This window comes from Pantherophis guttatus, chromosome 1 (assembly GCF_059756535.1).
Source record: "Pantherophis guttatus breed Tessera chromosome 1, ASM5975653v1, whole genome shotgun sequence".
In the NCBI taxonomy this organism is placed as follows: Eukaryota; Metazoa; Chordata; class Lepidosauria; order Squamata; family Colubridae; genus Pantherophis; species Pantherophis guttatus.
Genome location: NC_142063.1, coordinates 18,576,019 through 18,593,086, shown reverse-complemented (window position 1 = coordinate 18,593,086; position 17,068 = coordinate 18,576,019). Strand labels below are relative to the sequence as shown.

General features: G+C 42.8%; 1 protein-coding gene across 6 annotated transcripts in view; it reads left to right on the top strand.

Moving 5' to 3' along the window:
• Nucleotides 1–17,068, top strand: part of TCF3 (transcription factor 3) — a 123,533-nt gene that overhangs the window by 40,542 nt on the left and 65,923 nt on the right. The gene's annotated exons all lie outside the window — the stretch shown is intronic.

The following is a 17,068-nucleotide window of genomic DNA, read 5'->3' as shown; positions in this document are numbered from 1 at the left end:
GTCTATAAGTCACTTTTTCAGTGGTGTTGTAACTTAAAATAGTCACTAAATAAATGGTTGTAAGTGGAGAACTATCTGTACATCTCAATCATGTTCCCTCTTGTTCACCCTTTATCTAGACAAAGTAGACCCAAGTGTCACAACCTCTCTTCACAAGGAAGCTGCTCCAACCCCTTAAATCATCTGAGTTGTCCTTTTCCTTTGTTTATTAGGCTTAGCAAAAGTGACTATTCAGTGGTTTCTCACTGCTGAGCGAGGATTTGAACCCAGGATGGAAATGTAACACCTTCAAATCTGACATCTCACTCCCAAACAATAGCTTCATTCTGAACGATATATTTTTCATTAGCTTTTGCTGCTGTGGCACACTATAAATTAGTAAAATGGGCTGGAATGCTCATTTCCAGAGAATGCTATAGAGATGTAAACAAATAAAAAAGTTATTGCTTAATAGAACACTTAATTTTATCCTAGCTTGGATTAGCACAGCATGTTAAACCTGGTTGAATCAAATTCAGTTCCTATTTTAGTATAACTTGTTATACTTGAACAAATAGACTGCATTCTGACATAATGGGAAATCTGATTCATACACCCCCCTATCCATCCCCTTTTAGTTTAACATGTTGTGTGAATTCAGTATCAGTATTGGCTGCTCTCAAGATGTAAGCAAATGCAATACGGTCTTGATAGCTGGATTACAATCGGGCAAGTGAACAGCCATGTATTCTGGCACCTTCTGTCCATGAATTTGCATAAATCTAATAATGAATGATCCATTTCTGCGTTTCCATCTCTGGTAACAAAAATCTTTCCTTTTGAAATTCTGAAGACATTTGATCCAAAGAGAGGCTGATGAAACAAGGCAGGAGTTGGGAAGTTTGAGCATTCTGATTATCTCCAACATGCAGGTTGCAGAAGATGTCACAACACATTCTATAATTGTAGACCTGTTGCCCTACTCACATTTCTTAGCTTATTTATTTATTTGTTTGTTTGTTTGTTTGTTTGTTTCTCACGCACGCACCCCCCTTAATATTTTTACAAATAACTCAAGGCAGCGAACATATCCAATGCACTTTCCTTTTCCTAATTTCCCTACAACAATCCTATGAGGTGGGGCTGGGCAGAAAAAGAGTGATTGGCCCAAAGTTACCTAGCCAACTTTCATGCATAAAACAGGTCTAAAATTAATGATCTCCCACTTTCTAGCCTGCTGTTTTAACCAGTAGACCAAACTGTCTCCCCACAAGTGTGTGTGTGTGTGTGTATTGATATGTGTGTGTGTGTGTTAAATCTGATTTTATTGTAAGACTTTGAACTCACCCCCTCCCTCACACACACATACACCTTTTTTTTCCACTCAATGCTGCTCCTTTTGGAGTCCTTTGTTTGCACAATTGTTTTTACAGCTGCCGGGAAGTGTTTAGGGCACTGATTTACTTCGCCATTCTCCCCAGGTGCCACTCTTCTCTCCTCTCCCCCCTCCCTAGCTGAATCAACTGCTCTCTTCCACAAACTGCTTCGTTTGCTCCCTGCAGGTATCCCCAAAAACTACCTTCTCTAGCATGTCATCCCACTGACCTCGCTGTTCCCAGCCATGCTGGCCAGATTGTTTGAGAGTGATGAAATCCATTCTCTACTACATCTGGACAAGGGCACCAGATTGGGAGGAACTGCTCCAAAAATGTCTGTTGTTCCGACCCCATTCAGAAAAGGCTCTAAAACAGTGTTTCTCAACCTTGGAAGCTTGAAGATGGGTGGACTTCAACTCCCAGAATCCCCCAGCCAGCGTTGCTGGCTGGGGGATTCTGGGAGTTGAAGTCCACCCATCTTCAAGCTACCAAGGTTGAGAAACACTGCTCTAAAACAAGGGTGTCCAACCTTAGCAACTTTAAGACCAGTGGACTCCCAGAATTCCCCAGGCAGCCATGAGAGTTGAAATCCACAGGTCTTAAAATTGCTATGATTGGACACCCCTGCTCTAAAAACAGTTTGCAGCTTGACAGCAATGTTCATTGGCTTTAACAACAAGTATGAAAACTCAGCAGTAACTTACAGCCATCTTCTCTGGATGGACAAAAACATCTCCCTGGTTCCTTGTGCAATTCCTATTCCTTTGTTTTGAGCAGGAAATAGCAGTGACTGTTTTGACCAATGCTTGTTCTCCTTGATTAAAGGTCCTGTTCTAAAATATATACTTTGGTCCTTCAGACAAGCTGGACGTAGTGGTTAAGTCTGTAAAGCAAGAGTTCTAGTCCTGCCTTAGCCCTGAAAGCCAGTTAGGTGATTTTGGACCAATCACTAGGAGGCTCTGAGTTCTAGTCCTGCCTTAGCCCTGAAAGCCGGCTGGGTGACTTTGGGCCGGTCCCTCTCTCTCAACCCAACCCACCTCACAGGGTTATTGTTGTGGGTAAAATCATATTAGGGAGGAGAATTATGTATATTTGCCACCTTGAATTATTCATAAGGAGATAAAGGCGGGATTTTAAAAAAAACCTAATAAATAAATAAGGTCTTTTGCTCTGTGGCATACTGTTTACTTGAAGCAAGAACTTCCAGGACGATCTTTTCATTGAAGGAGGATGCTGACTGGAGTGAAACCTTTTGTAATTTGCCATCGTTGCTGGACAATATTAACAAAATGAGCACAGCCAGAGATTTAATGAAAGAATAAATGATGACGGTGTTGAAGGGGGCCCAACAGCACAGTGGTGTTGAGCGCTAAATAAGCAAATGGTGAGAAAGGAGGGGGGGTTTCTGTGGGAAGAGGGTCTCTACACCTGTCCTTTGCATAAACTGGTCCCACAAGCTTGGTGGGAAATCCCCTTTCACTCTCCCCTCTCCCAAACAGTATTGGGCCTACATGGGGGAACTACCCCTTGAAGCTAGAAAGACCACTTCCTCTGCTCACAAATCCCCAGTCCCAGCCCCACACGCAAGTGTGAGCCAGGATGTGTTGGCCATGTGGCAGTGCGTGCATGCAATATGCATAACATTAAGTATACTCTACAGTCCAGCTTCCGCTTCTTGGCATCAAGTTAGAGAATATAGACTCAGCAGTGTTCCTCAACCTTGGCGACTTGAGGATGTGTGGACTTCAATTCCCAGAATTCCTCAGCCAGCAATGACTGGCTGGGGAATTCTGGGAGTTGAAGTCCACACATCCTCAAGTCACCAAGGTTGAGAAATACAAATATAAAGAACAAAAGAAGGCAGGCCTATGGAAATTAGTTTTTGGCAGAGTTTGATGTGCCCTAATATTTATTAAGATATAATTAGGGGGAAAGAGCATCACTTTATTGCCTCTGTAAATGACATGGGAATGTTTAAACTCCCATTTTATTTCTCCAAGAAGTGTATCCCTTGGTTATGCCGATGGAAGTATCTGATGTACTTTAAAAGTCAGTTTGCCAAAAAAACCCACACACAACACACACACACACACACACACACACAGCCCTCATTCTTCTTCCCACGAGAGATCTGAATGTCTCTTCAGATGATCTACAGAAAAAAAGTCGTGTTTTTGCCTCAGTTAATAAGTAGCCTGTTGATGTTCCACGGAGTTTTCCTATCTGCACGTAAAAGATGTCCTGTTGCCTCAGTAATTTAGACAAGAAAATGGTTTCTTTGGCATTTGCCACACAGATGGAATTTGAACCTGGGAGTTTCCTATCCATGGGGTTGCAGAAAGTTATCCATTTTAGTGACATCCTTATATTGGATGACCAGTTTACATTAGGCTCCCTCAGATTGTTAACAGAATAACAGGGTTGGAAGGGACCTCCGAGGTCTTCTAGTCCAACCCCCTGCTCAAGAAGGAGATTTTGTACCATTAAGGACAAATGGCCATCAAATCTCTTCTTAAAAACCTCTATCAGTATTCTATGTTGTTCAGCCGGGGATGGTGACTTGAATGTGAAAACAAAAATGGCTTGTGTAAGAAGCTAAAGGCAAGAGCCATGGTGGTACAGTGGTTAGAAATGCAGTTTTTCAGGCTAATTCTGCTGACTGCCGATTGCCAGCTGTTTGGCAGTTCGATTCTTATTGGCTCAAGTTTGACTCAGCCTTCCATCCTTCCGAGGTCGGTAAAATGAGGACCCAGATTGTTAGGGGCAATATGCTGACTCTGTAAACCGCCTAGAGAGGGCTGTAAAGCACTGTGAAGCGGTATATAAGTCTAACTGCTATTGCTTGTGGGAAGGAATCCAGTTTGTAGCACATGACTGTAAATCTCGGTTGGAGGGATCAATTTGGTGCACAGAGGGCAGGATCAGCAGAACATTATATTTCCTGACTCTTGTGCTTGCACAAACCTAGCAGCAGATTATACATTTTATTTAATTCCAGACTGGAGGCAGCAACATTTAGCAGGCAAGTGAAATACTTGATAATTCGATCCATCTGGATTTGTGGGCTCTTGGGTTTTTTCCTCTTTTTTGCTTTTTCTTTTATATTTACTCTATTTACTCTTGCCACTGCACTTCCCCCTTTAATTTTTATTTTATTTTATTTTTTATTTTAGCTAGGGTGAGATGCACATAGAAGTATCCTGGGCAAGGCTTTGTTGCAGGGCAGAGAACAGATGAGCCACAGCCAAAGGAAAGAACTCTACTTTGAGGTCTTTTTTATTTCCCTTCCAGAAATTATGTCTTGGGAGATGTGACAGAAAATAGATTTGCTGCCCTTAATGGCTTGAAGAGGCACCCACAGCTGGTAGATATTCTGGCCCCCTGCCCATCACCCTATACAGTCAACCAATCCTTCTGGACTATGTTTCTCCCAAGGGGTTTCCTCAAATACCTTAGCCTCAGCAATTCCTCAATGCCATAAATCAAGAAACAGAGGAAATGTTTCCTTAAAGGCTGCTCATTCTGGCTTATTCCGTAGCAAGGCACTATATCTCTGTCGAGGCTGTGCTCCTGCAGATGGTAGGAATGGATGGATTGCTTCTGTGCGATTATATTTAAACACCCAGTTATATAAAAACAAATGTGCTTGTTTCCTATATTCAAGAATTTTATCATGAGGAAGGACTCGGCCGTATGAGAGAGTTGTCCCATGTTTTGAAGTGAGACAGTACAAATTTAAATTGTTTGGCTCTGTATGAAGTCCTGATCAGCATATTTATTTATTTGGGCCTGAACTAGTCCTCTGTGGGCTTGTTCACAATTTTGTTCCAGTTAGGGAGAAATATCTGTTGGGTCCTTGGTACTCTCTGAGCTTGCTTGTTTTCTTTCAGATATTTAATTACCCAAACTAGGTAACATTATCAGCACTGATGATGTTACCTAGCTTGGGTAATAAGACGTCTGCAAGAATAGAAAGCAAGCTCAGAGAGCACCAAGGACCCCTCATTTTAACCCTGAGCTACAAATATTCTCTTTTATTGATAGACATATCTGCATTAGATAGGTTAGTAGGTGAAAGACAGACTTTTTTCCCTCAGAAATACTATATATTATTCTAAATGTTCTTAAAAAGCACCCTCAAAAACCTTTTAAAAGAAAAAAAAAAGTAATAAAAATTTTGGAAGATTTCAGTATTCTCACTTGAGTTTGCTCAAGGTCCATGGATGAGAACGCAACGAATCTCATGATATTTAGGCACTTATATTCATTCATTTGTTTGCTAAGTTTATATCCTGCTTTTTTTTTTCCAGGAGCCTCAGTTGTCATAAATAGTTTTTCCTCTCCTTTTTGCTCACAGCAACTATCGTGAGAGGAAAGTTTGGCTGGAGAGGGATGGCTCTCTGTGGTTGATAAGGGGACTTGAAGCTGAGTTTCTGCTCATATTCCAACCTCTTCACCAATATCCTATCTGTACTTTAAGATTTCACAATGCTACACAGTCCCTGGTCTTCATTTTTTTAAAAACAAATACACACAACACTCAGGGATGTCTCTGCACTCTGCCCAAACTGTCTCACAAGGCTCTTATGCAAATAAAATAAGAAACCCGTTGGGCTCCCATAGAGAAGGAAAAGGATAATTGCAAACATCAGTAAACAAAGTAATAATAAATAAACCATAAGTCAAATCTTTGTGAGTTAACCCAGGTGGGCATCCTGCAAATTGGTTGAGACCAACATTTGGGGAGTGTTGTAAAAAAGCAAAAGAATTATCTTAGGTGTTACCAAGGCTTAAGGGATACATTTCACTCTTAAAAAAGCAAAAAACAAAACAAAAACCCAACCCAATAATTTTAAAAACATTTGGGAAATTTAAAGAGCAAACTCGGTTTGGTTTCTTAAAACTCCCCCAATGTCTGTCCCATCAAAATACAGGTAATCCTCAACTTGCAACGACAATCGAGCCAAAATTTGTTAGTTGAATTTTCCTCCATTTTACAACCTTTCTTGCCACAATTGTTAAGTGAATCACTGCATTTAGTAAATTAGTAAAACGGTTGTTAAGTGAATCTGGCTTCCCTATTGACTTTGTTTATCAGAAGGTCGCAAAAGGTGATCAAATGAGCCCAGTACACTACAACTGTCATAAATATGAGTCAGTTGCCAAGCATCTCAATTTTGATCACATGACCATGAAGAGGCTGTAATGGTCATGAAGTGTGAGAAAGGGTCATAAGTCACTTTTTTCAGTGCTGTTGTAACTTTGAATGGTCACTAAATGAACTATTGTAAGTCGAGAACTACCTATATAGGTAGAAATGATTGACAGACCTCTACAATTAATCATGGTCCCACTAATTGTACTCCCATGACCCTTAGACACCCCTTAACAAACTCTGGCCAGTCAAAAGTTGCTCTTCCCTAACTTACCCCAGATTGAACCTCCCAGTCTATCCGGGTGATACTCACATTTTTGGCCTGGCAGTTTATCAGCACTAAGTGCTGAGTATAGAAATACAATTATTCACTGACTATAGGGCAGTGTTGGCAAACATTTTTTGCACCGAGTGCCGAAACGGGAGCGTGCATGCACACGTACCGGAAACCAGAAGAGCAGATGATCTTCTGGTTTCCGGCATTCACATGCGCGCCGACCTGGTCTTCCTGTTTCTGGAGTGCATACATGTGCTAAGATCAGCTGTCCGGTGTACATTTGCCGGCTCCACCTGGCCTTTCAGGGGTCCTCATGCCCCCCCCCCGATCCTTGTCAGGCTGGCGGGACATCCCCGTCTGGGTGGCGGGACGACCTGATTCCGCAGCCCCGGACAGGGAGAGAAAGTTGGGCGGGGAATGCCACCTCCCTCTGCTGGAAATCCGGAGCACCTTCCCGGCCTCGGGGGAAAGGGGCTTCAGCGTTCCTGGGGCTCAGGTTGGGGGGCCAGCAGGCAGAAGAGCTTCGCCCCAACTCTGGCCAGGATGAAACAGACCCCCAGCCCACCACGAGAACAAGCCAGCACAGCTCCCTGTTTCCCGACTGGCCATGCCTCTTACCCCTTGGTGGCGCCTTCCCGCTTCCCGGCCGATGCGCCTCTTACCCCTCGGTGGCGTCTCCATGCATGAGGAGCTGCTGTCTCCTCCGGCCCTCCTGGGGCAGCTCACCTCCTTTCCCTCCTGGCTGCTCCAGCATCCCGGTCGGAAGCGGCAGTGCAAAAACCGCGGCAGGAGCAGCAGGCAGGGCGGCTGGCTGCCCAGGGCAGCAAACACTGCCCCATGCGCCCAAACTGACCAGGCACTCCAGACCGTGGATACACGTCAATGCCGCGGGCTGGAAGGCTGGGGCCGGGCAAGAAGCCCACTCGGGCGGGAAGGAAGGGAAGCCCCAGCCTGCCTGTCCTGGCTGGCAGCTCTGCTCCCCTTGCTCATCCGGGTTCCGCCACGCCGCTACGTGGTCTTCATGCATGCCCATGCGCACCTGGCGGCTGCTCTTTCAGTTTCTGGCGCTCCCACGTGCATGAAGACCAGCTGGCCGGTGCACCAGAACCCGGAAGAGCAACAGGCGACAGCTCACATGCCCGGAGAAATGTCTCTACATGCCACTTCCGGCACACATGCCATAGATTCGCCATCACGGCTATATAATGTACATATTTAAATGCTTTCAACATAGGCCAGGATGTCAAACTCAAGACCCAGGGGCCAGTTCCGGCCTGCAAGGTGTTTAGATCCGGCCCACAGGGCTGCCCTGGAAACAGCAAAGGACTGGCCCGCAGTGCCTCTGCCAGCAAAAATGGAGCTCGGGAGCCCGTTATCACTGGGAGAGCTCTTGGGCCACCACAGGTGCCTCCAACATGTATAACATTGAGCTGGCCATGTCCACCCTGGCCACGCCCATCCCAGCCCCCTGAGGTCAAACACAGTCCTGATGTGGCCCTCAATGAACACCCTTGACATAGGCTATCCTTCTACTTCTGTTCTTGGTTATCTTGTTGACCGCTAGGAATCCTTTTTCAAATAGAAAAGTGAGATAAACAGGTTTAAACTGCATAAATGTGAGCAAACCGCATGAAGCAGCTGCCATAAAAGCTTATGCTCCATTAAAAGCGTAATTTCCAGATCAGAGGAATTAAAAGCAGCAGAAGCATCTCACCTCTAAATTCTCCCTCTGCGGAGGGTACCTCTGTGGTCTTCCTCCCCTTCCCCCACAAATTGAAAGAGAAACTTTGCTTAAGGGTACAGAACCAATTGGAAAAGGATTTGTATGTATGCATGTATACAGACATGTACATCTGTGTTTGCTTTTCAGGTGTGGATTAGTGGCAGATACTACAGTAGTGTGTTAGCATGCACAGATGCTCTCTCTGCAAGGCCTCCAAATTCATTTCCCTACAATGGAAACAGGCAGGACTACTCACAGCATGGAGAAGGATAGTTTGAACCTCTTGGCTGCAGATCTTTACTTCCTCTCACTTGCAACTTTGATTTGAAAAGTTTTTTTTTCAGTGTTCTATAAATGTCTAGTATTTATTTATATGTTATTTCATCATATATGCCACTTGATTCCCAAGAATTCCAGGCAGATTATCATTATTAATTGTCCTTGACTCAGCAACCATTCGTTTAGTGACCGCTCAAAGTTACAATAGTTTTGAAAAATGTAACTTACGACCCAGTCCTCATACTTATGACCATTGGAGCACTCCCCATGATCATGTGATCAAAATTTGAGTGCTTGGTAACCAGCATGGTTACACCATCCCGGAATCCTGTGATCGCTATTTGTGGCTTTTCCAGCCAGCTTGCCACAAGCAAAGTCAATCAGTTCACTTAAGCACCTCATGATTCACTTAACAACTGCAGTGATTTACTTAACAGTGGCAAAAAAAAAAGGTCATAAAATCGGGCATGTCTCACTTAACCATCTTGCTTAGCAGCAGAAATTCTATATCCCAATTGTGGTCGTAAATTGAGGACTGCCTATAACATCATAAAATTTAAATTAGAACCAATAGCAAGGTAAGTCCTGATATATCACCATTCAGGCAAAGAAAAATCTTACAGCTTAGACTGCGATTCTTATTTTACTGCTTAGGAATTTCTGCACGCTGCCTTGGTGCTTGTCAGAAGGGCCTGATAAAAATAACACCTCTCAAGACGTTTAAAAGCATGTGGGAATTTACTCTCCAGGGTCCGTGCAATCGAATGTGTTTTCCTCTTTTGCAAAGCATGGTCCAGAGGAATGGGTATCCGTGTCTGTGGGAGAATGGCATTCCTGTTGTGGGTAGCTAGTGGGAAAACAATTTTGCTATGAGAATTAAAGCTAATTATCAGTCAACTAATTTCATTGATTTTTCCAAATCTCACTCAGCAGTTTGCTTGTCCCAGGCTGATTCTCAGGCTGATTAGGCAGCAAAAGCGGCTTATTATGAAAGTGTTTATCATGGCAGCCGTCTGCCACCTCTTTTTCAAATCAAATTACCGCATCCCTTACTCCCCTCCTCCACGAAGGAGCTAGATGGTACATTCTGACACCAAAAGGATTCTAACATTGGATCTCACCACCTCTCTCCCATGACCTTTTAAGTTGTGGCTTCTAGCTTTATGACATCCAAGAACATTGTGTTCTACAGGCTAGAGTTTGGGTGTGTACGCGTAGGAAAAATTAGTGAAAAATTGTACTTCCTTCCTCTCCCCAAGAGGTAAAAGATTTTGAAGTTTTGTGGATTGTTTGGCTCAGGTGGGATGGAATGGGAGCAAATAACCAGAAGGAAGGAGGAGGAGGAGGAGATCTGCTTCCTCCCCTTCCCGCACCTCTTTTTCCTCCTCATCTTTCTTCTCCCCTTTTTATTTTTTCTCTCAAATCTCCTTTATGGATTAATTAAAAATATCAATTAAAAACATTCCTTTGTGGGTTATTATGAGCTGCGGTGGCACAGTGGTTAGAGTGTAGTACTACAGGCTACTTCTGCTGACTGTCGGCTGCCTGCAATTTGGCAGTTCAAATCTCACTGGCTCAAGGTTGACTCAACCTCCCATCCTTCCAGAGTGGGTAAAATGAGGACCAATATGCTGATTCTGTAAACCGCGTAGCGAGGGTTGTAAAAGCACTGTAAAGTGGTATATAAGTCTAAGTGCTACCAGTTGTTATTATTCAGCAAATTCTGTGCTTTTTCTTTGCCCAAGGCAAGAAAACCTTATTCCTAGTATTCAATCAATACGGGTTCTTGAGAGATTTGTGGCACTTAAAGTTGTGGGGCTTCAGGTCAGTAGCTTCCTAGTTCACCCTGTAGTTTATGATGGCTCACAATTTAGGATGGCAGGGAGTGGGGCGTGGGGTTTACTGGTTTACTGTACTGGTTTACTGGATTTAGCTACTTCCTTACATGGATAAATAGCCAACCTGCAACATCTCTGCCTCCTTGTGCAATTGGGCACCATTTCTTCAATGCTACGCAAATAGACTGGTTGAACCAATCCAAGATCTGAACTTTGAAAACTGAGGATGGAGAACTTATTTTCCAAAGCACCAGAGGGCAGGACAAGAAGCAATGGATTGAAACTAATCAAGGAGAGAAATAACCTGGAATTGAGGAGAAATTTTCTAACAGTGAGGACAATCAACCAGTGGAACAACTTGTCTTCAGAAGTTATGGGTGCTTCATCACTGGAAGTTATTAAGAAACGACTGGACAGCCACCAGTCTGAAATGGTATAGGTCCGTGATGGCAAACCTAGGGCAAGCGTGCCACAGGTAGCACGCAGAGCCATATCGGTGGGCACATGAACTCAGCTGCGGCACACATGCGCTTGCCGGCCAGCTGATTTTCAGGCCTTCTGGGCCACCAGGAAGTAGGGAAACAGGCTATTTCCAGCCTCTGGAGGATTTCTGGGGGGGAGAGGCCGTTTTTGCCCTCCCCAGGCTCCAGAGCCTCTCTAGGAGCAAAAAACGGGCCTATCAGGCCCACTGTACCAAAAGCGGGGAGAGTGTGGGAGGGTTGCAGGCATAGAATTATGGGTGTGGACACCCGCCCCCCCCCCCGCCACACTGCCCTCGCTTTTGGCATGCGATGGCAAAAAGATTAGCCATCACTGGTATAGCATCTCCTGCTTGAACGGGGTTGGACTGGAAAACCTCCAAGGTCCCTTCCAGTTCTATTTGGATTGATTGATTGATTGATGTTCTCTCCCCTGAGTCATCAAACCTGACTTCGTACAATTCATTCTCATTCTGTTGCAAAATTTTAGCAGAGACTCCATATCACGTGAAGTAGGTTTTCTCTGCGCGTGCAAATAGTGACAAGCACTTGACCCTAATCTTAACTCTTTCCTTCAGCAAGAGCACGTGCAGCTGTTATTCCTTTTTTCAAAAAAAATAAAACACCACTATAGTCTGTGCGTGTGTGTTTGTATTTGCCTACTACCTACAGTCCCCTTTTTACCCTGCCTAAATATGTCGTTAATGATGAACTTCAGTGAGATACTTTTATCTGTGCAGTGGGTCACTGGGTGAAGTCAGTCTGTATCTACCTGCATCTACTCCAGTGTAAAAAAGTGACCGGGGGGGGGAGTTTCGTGCAGGGGGCGGGGGCACGGAGAAAGAACGTTCTCTCTTTCTGACAGCTACATCTTATACTATTAGTATATTTTAATTAGAACATGAGCACAGAATGCTTCATGAATATTCATGAGGGGTTATTAAAATGCATAATTAATCTATAGAGTTTCTATCTCCACCCCCCCATTTTAATAACTCTATTAATGGAATGGGGATGGGTGAAGCCAGGGGCAGAGAGAGAGAGAGAGAGAAAGAGAGGGAGAGAGAATGAGTGTTTTCTTATGCCTTCCAGTCTGGGAAATAACATGCGATGTTAGGAAGTTTTGGCAAGCTGAAAGCGTTATCTGCTGTTTATTTTCCTGTTCCTTTTATTTTTATTCCAGTTAATGCTCTCCTTTTCCTCCAGAGAGCCCTCATGTAGGGTTGCCCCCAATTGTTTATGAGCTTTGTGACTAAATGAGAATTTGAATGTAAATCTCTTGTTTTTAATCTAGTACTCTAATCTGTCCTCCATCTTGATGTGTTTCAGATATGTTAAACATGTCTGTGCTGGCTAAGGATGATGGAAAGTGTAGTAAAATAAACCTAAGAGGCTGGGGAAAGCTTCTGTAACTGCAAAAAATGCATGAAGACATTGTGTGTGTGTTGCATTGTATTGCATTATTGCATTAAATATTAAATTGCATGAAGATACAATGTGCATATATATGTGGCTGCATAGAGCGTACCTAGCACTATCTATGTTTTTAGTCTATTTTGGAGCTTGGAGGGCTCTTTGTGAGCATTTCCCCATTGGTCCCATAGCACAAGGGAAGATGTTTCTTCTCTTTTTTTTCTAAAAAAATGGAAAGGCTCAGCAAAACATCGAATCTTTTTGAACAGAACTGAGTTTGCAGGTTCCAGTTTAATTGGACAAACCATCTCTTTCAGCTGGTGAACGCCTTATGAAGTGTGAAATTTGAATATTTCAAATATTTGAATATTTTACACTTTCAAGATTGGTAGCTATCTTCAGAAATGGAAATGACACCATTTAAGGCAGAACTAAAGATTTCATTTGTTCTCGACTTACAACCAGTTGCTTAGTGATCATTCAAAGTCACGATACACCCAGAAAATGGGACCAACACACACACACACACACACCGCAGTCATGTCAGCACTTCTAATTTTCAGCGGAACTGTGCCCATAGTAAATCTTTGGTTCGCTTAACGACCATGGTGTTCATGTAATTATTGTGGATTCTCCTATGACCGCTGCAAAAAAGGTTGTAAAATTGTTTTGCGACCATCATGATTTACAACCATGATGAGCAACCTCTGGTCATAGGTCAAGAACTATGCATTTAATATATAATGTATTTATTGTAAGGAGAAACAGCCAAGTGGTTCTGAATTTATTTGAGATGATCTTTTAGGTTTGGCTTTGCCAATTTGGTGCATCCATGTTATTTGTGGCTTCCTAAGACCTTGAGGTGGCTTCGGGAAGAATGATTTATAGTAATGAAATGAAAAGAAAAGTTATCCATTGTGGAAAATTTAGTGGGAGTGTGAAACCTTGGCCTTTAATAGATATGCTCCTGTATTACCTGGTCATCTGCCTACTTTCAATTACCTTTATGCTTTGCAGAGGCAGATTGATATTTGGATATTGAGATGGATATCTAAATTTAGGTATTTGGATATCTAAATTTAACAAATACACATTCCCAAGGTGGGAAAGTCAGTCATATTACCTTGACTTGGATTCATAAAGCATCTCCATTGATTCAAAAACAAGATTTGGCCTCTTCTCTTTACAGAACCCTAGATAGCTTCTGAGTACTTTTCACTTTAAAAAAGCCTTAAGTGAATATAAAAATGGGTTTTTGTGTTCTTTTTAAACATTGCCTCTTGTGTTTCCTTACTTATTTCAATTACATTGCTTTTAAGCTTGAGTACTTCATTTGAACACACTGGTTGATTATAGGTCTCTTCCAGAAAAGGGACATGGATCCCAACTCCTCCTTCCCTTCTTATTTCTGTATTTCCTCTCTGTGCCATGAGCTTTGCAACTCCTTGGGGCAGAATCCTAACAGAAGATCTGGACAGGTGGAAAAATAAGAAATTGGGTATGTCTAGTTCAATGAAAAGGACTAGGGGAAACACAAGAGCAGACTTCCAATATTCAGAACGTCTTCTGAATAGTTTTTATCCCAGAGCTATAATTGCACTCAACAATGAACTAAAGGGCCACCATCAATGAGCTGTTGGACAGCATTACTTGGTCTGCTGTGTGGATGGTTTAGGGGTGGGGAATATTTGGTGGGTGGGGGTGTGTCTGGTGATTGTCATATGTATTGGGCTTTGTCTCTGGGTGTTATGTGAATTTCGTTGTATGGGTATACTGTGTATATATGTACAATGACAATAAACTTTATATTATATTAATTATATTATATTATATAATATTAATTATATTATATATTATATTTGGAAAAGCTGTGGTGGCGCAGTGGTTAGAATGCAGTATTGCAGGTTAGTTCTGCCGACTGCCGGCAGTTCGATTCTCACTGGCTCAAGGTTGACTCAGCCTTCCATTCTTCAGAGGTCAGTAAAATGAGGACCCAGATTGTTGGGGGCAAAATGCTAACTCTGTAAACTGTTTAGAGAGGGCTGTAAAAGCACTATGAAGCGGTATATGTCTAAGTGCTATTGCTATTGCTATTTGAGGGGCTGCAACAAAAAACAGGGAATCAACTTATTTTCCAAAGCACCTGAAGGTAGAACCAGAAGCAATGGATGGAAACTAATCAAGTAGAAAATCAACCTAGAAATAAAGAGAAATTTCTTGACAGAACAATTAATCAATGGAATGGCTTGCCTCCAAAAATTGTGGACGTTTTTAAGAAGAGATTGGACAACCATTTGTCTGGAATGATATAGGGTCTCTTACTTGAGCAGAGGGTTGGACTAGAAGACCTCCAAGGTCCCTTCCAGCTTGGTTATTCTGTTAATTTTGTAAACAGTCTTTGAACGTTACCACCTTTCCTACCTTTTAAATTTTGTGTGCATCTGTCTGGAACGTACTTCGGTTTGATCCCCCCCACCAGTTCCAGAAAACACAGCTGATATCATTCTGAAAGAGCAGGATGGAAAGGAAGAAATAAAACATCAGCAGAGCAAAATTTGCAGTATTGCCAGCCTTGAGAAGAATAGGTAGCACTTTGGTGTTTTTCGTAGTTGCATTAAGCATCTTACTTCCACCGCCAGCCTCAATCCTGCAATGTAATCACATTGGATTTTTTTTTTATTAGAAAACAAACTCTAAATGAGAGTTATGAATATTCATTAGGAGTGGAGATTAATATGCATAATTATGCAAATTAGACAGCAATTAAACACCAATTCTCCGGGGAAATGATTAACACAAAAGGCTTCGGAATGGAAGCATGTAATTTTGAAAGAAATTTCTGGTTAAATGAACAGTAGGGAAAGGGAAGGAGAGAAAAAGATGGTGTGTTTCTCATAATAATATGCTTTTAAAAAAATACACGTATACAAACATAGTAGAGTTGGACTTCAAAGCCTCCTTGTGATGATAGAGCTGTAGTTACTATCTGAGCATGAGATGAAATTAAAGGAATCGTTCTAAGATGGACACTGTCTCCAAATGAAGCTGGTTTGCCATCTTGGTCTTGGCTGATTTCCAGATCTCTAATACTGGCATTAGTCAAGGAGAGGAAACATCCTATTGGAAACGAAAAATACCCATTGTACACATAAAACGTTCCCTGCCCGTAATATTTTGGACATGGAAGGGGACGGTCTTATTCCAGACATGTTTGATTTGCAATCATATCAGAGCAGAGATGAAGCTAAGGAAATCCAGGCAGTTCAAAGGAATATACAGGTTTATTGTATGCTAAAGCTTTCTACAAGAATCTGAGCTACTAAAGCACATTGGCGGTAGATAAGAGTCAATGGAATTCAAGGCGGGGCTGGATTTAGATCTCTTGTGAGTAGGAAAGGATTCGAGACTGATAACACGTTTGACCCCCTCCCTGGAGTTCAGCCTGGTCATCTCCTACAATAGCAGTAAAATGGTCTTCTGACCTGTTAAAAAATGCCTGAAGCTGTTCAATGGGAGGAGACCAGCATAGAATTGCCATCCTATTTTGTAGGGACTTCGGTTATTTATTTATATATATTTGCAGAATTCACCCTGTTCTCATTCAAAAACACTTGGCAGCTTGAGAAGGAGGGGTTGCTCTAGTCTATCTAAGGAGAGAAAAAATAGTGGAATAGCTTTTTCAAAAGGCAGTTAGCTCATCTTAAGCCATCTTCCTCTGCAGGGAAGCCAGGAGTACATTCTTGATTCTTCTTGTACTTTGTCAGTATTTGAGTTGGACCTTCCCCAACTTGGCAGCCTCAAGATGAATCAGGGCTAAAATTCCCCGAATTTTCAATTGGAATGGACCATTCATAGCGTTCGTGAATGTATATAATACTACAGCGAGATCTAGCAAGCTTCTCCCAAGCGGATGTCCATAGCCATTTCCCAGAATCTGTAATCTGCAGCTGTGCTGCTACTTCCATAACAAACACAAGGAATTAAATCTCTATGTGGATGAGAAATAAAGAGGTCTATTTTGCTGCAATATTTCTTCAGACTTCTGGGGAAGGTGGTTTGCTTTTTGGGGACCTCATTTCCTATCTGGATGCAAATAAAGTTTAGTCAGTGGTGAAATGGGATGGAGATATCAACAAAAGAGGAAGGTCCTTCTTGATGATAACAAGGGTCTGTGACATCTCGGCACGGCCACATCAGTGCGGCCATCTTGCCATGGCCATCTTGCCATGTCCACCTCGGCACGGCTACCTCAGCGCCACCATCTCAGTGTGGGACAGATTGCCATCCTGCTGGAGGCTGGACCCAGATCTGGAGACACGGCCTGTTCCGACATTGTGATTGACGAAGGGAGGTGTCACACCGAGTTGTCTCATGGCGAGTTTCCCATGGTGATTTGTCCTGTGTTAAGATGACGGCACCAAGATGGCCACGCTGAGATGGCTGTGGTGACACAGCTATGGCAAGATGGCAGTGCCAAGGTGGTGCTGCCAATATGTCTCATTCTGGACCACTTATAATTTCTTCTAGAATGTAAATGGTGGACCAATTA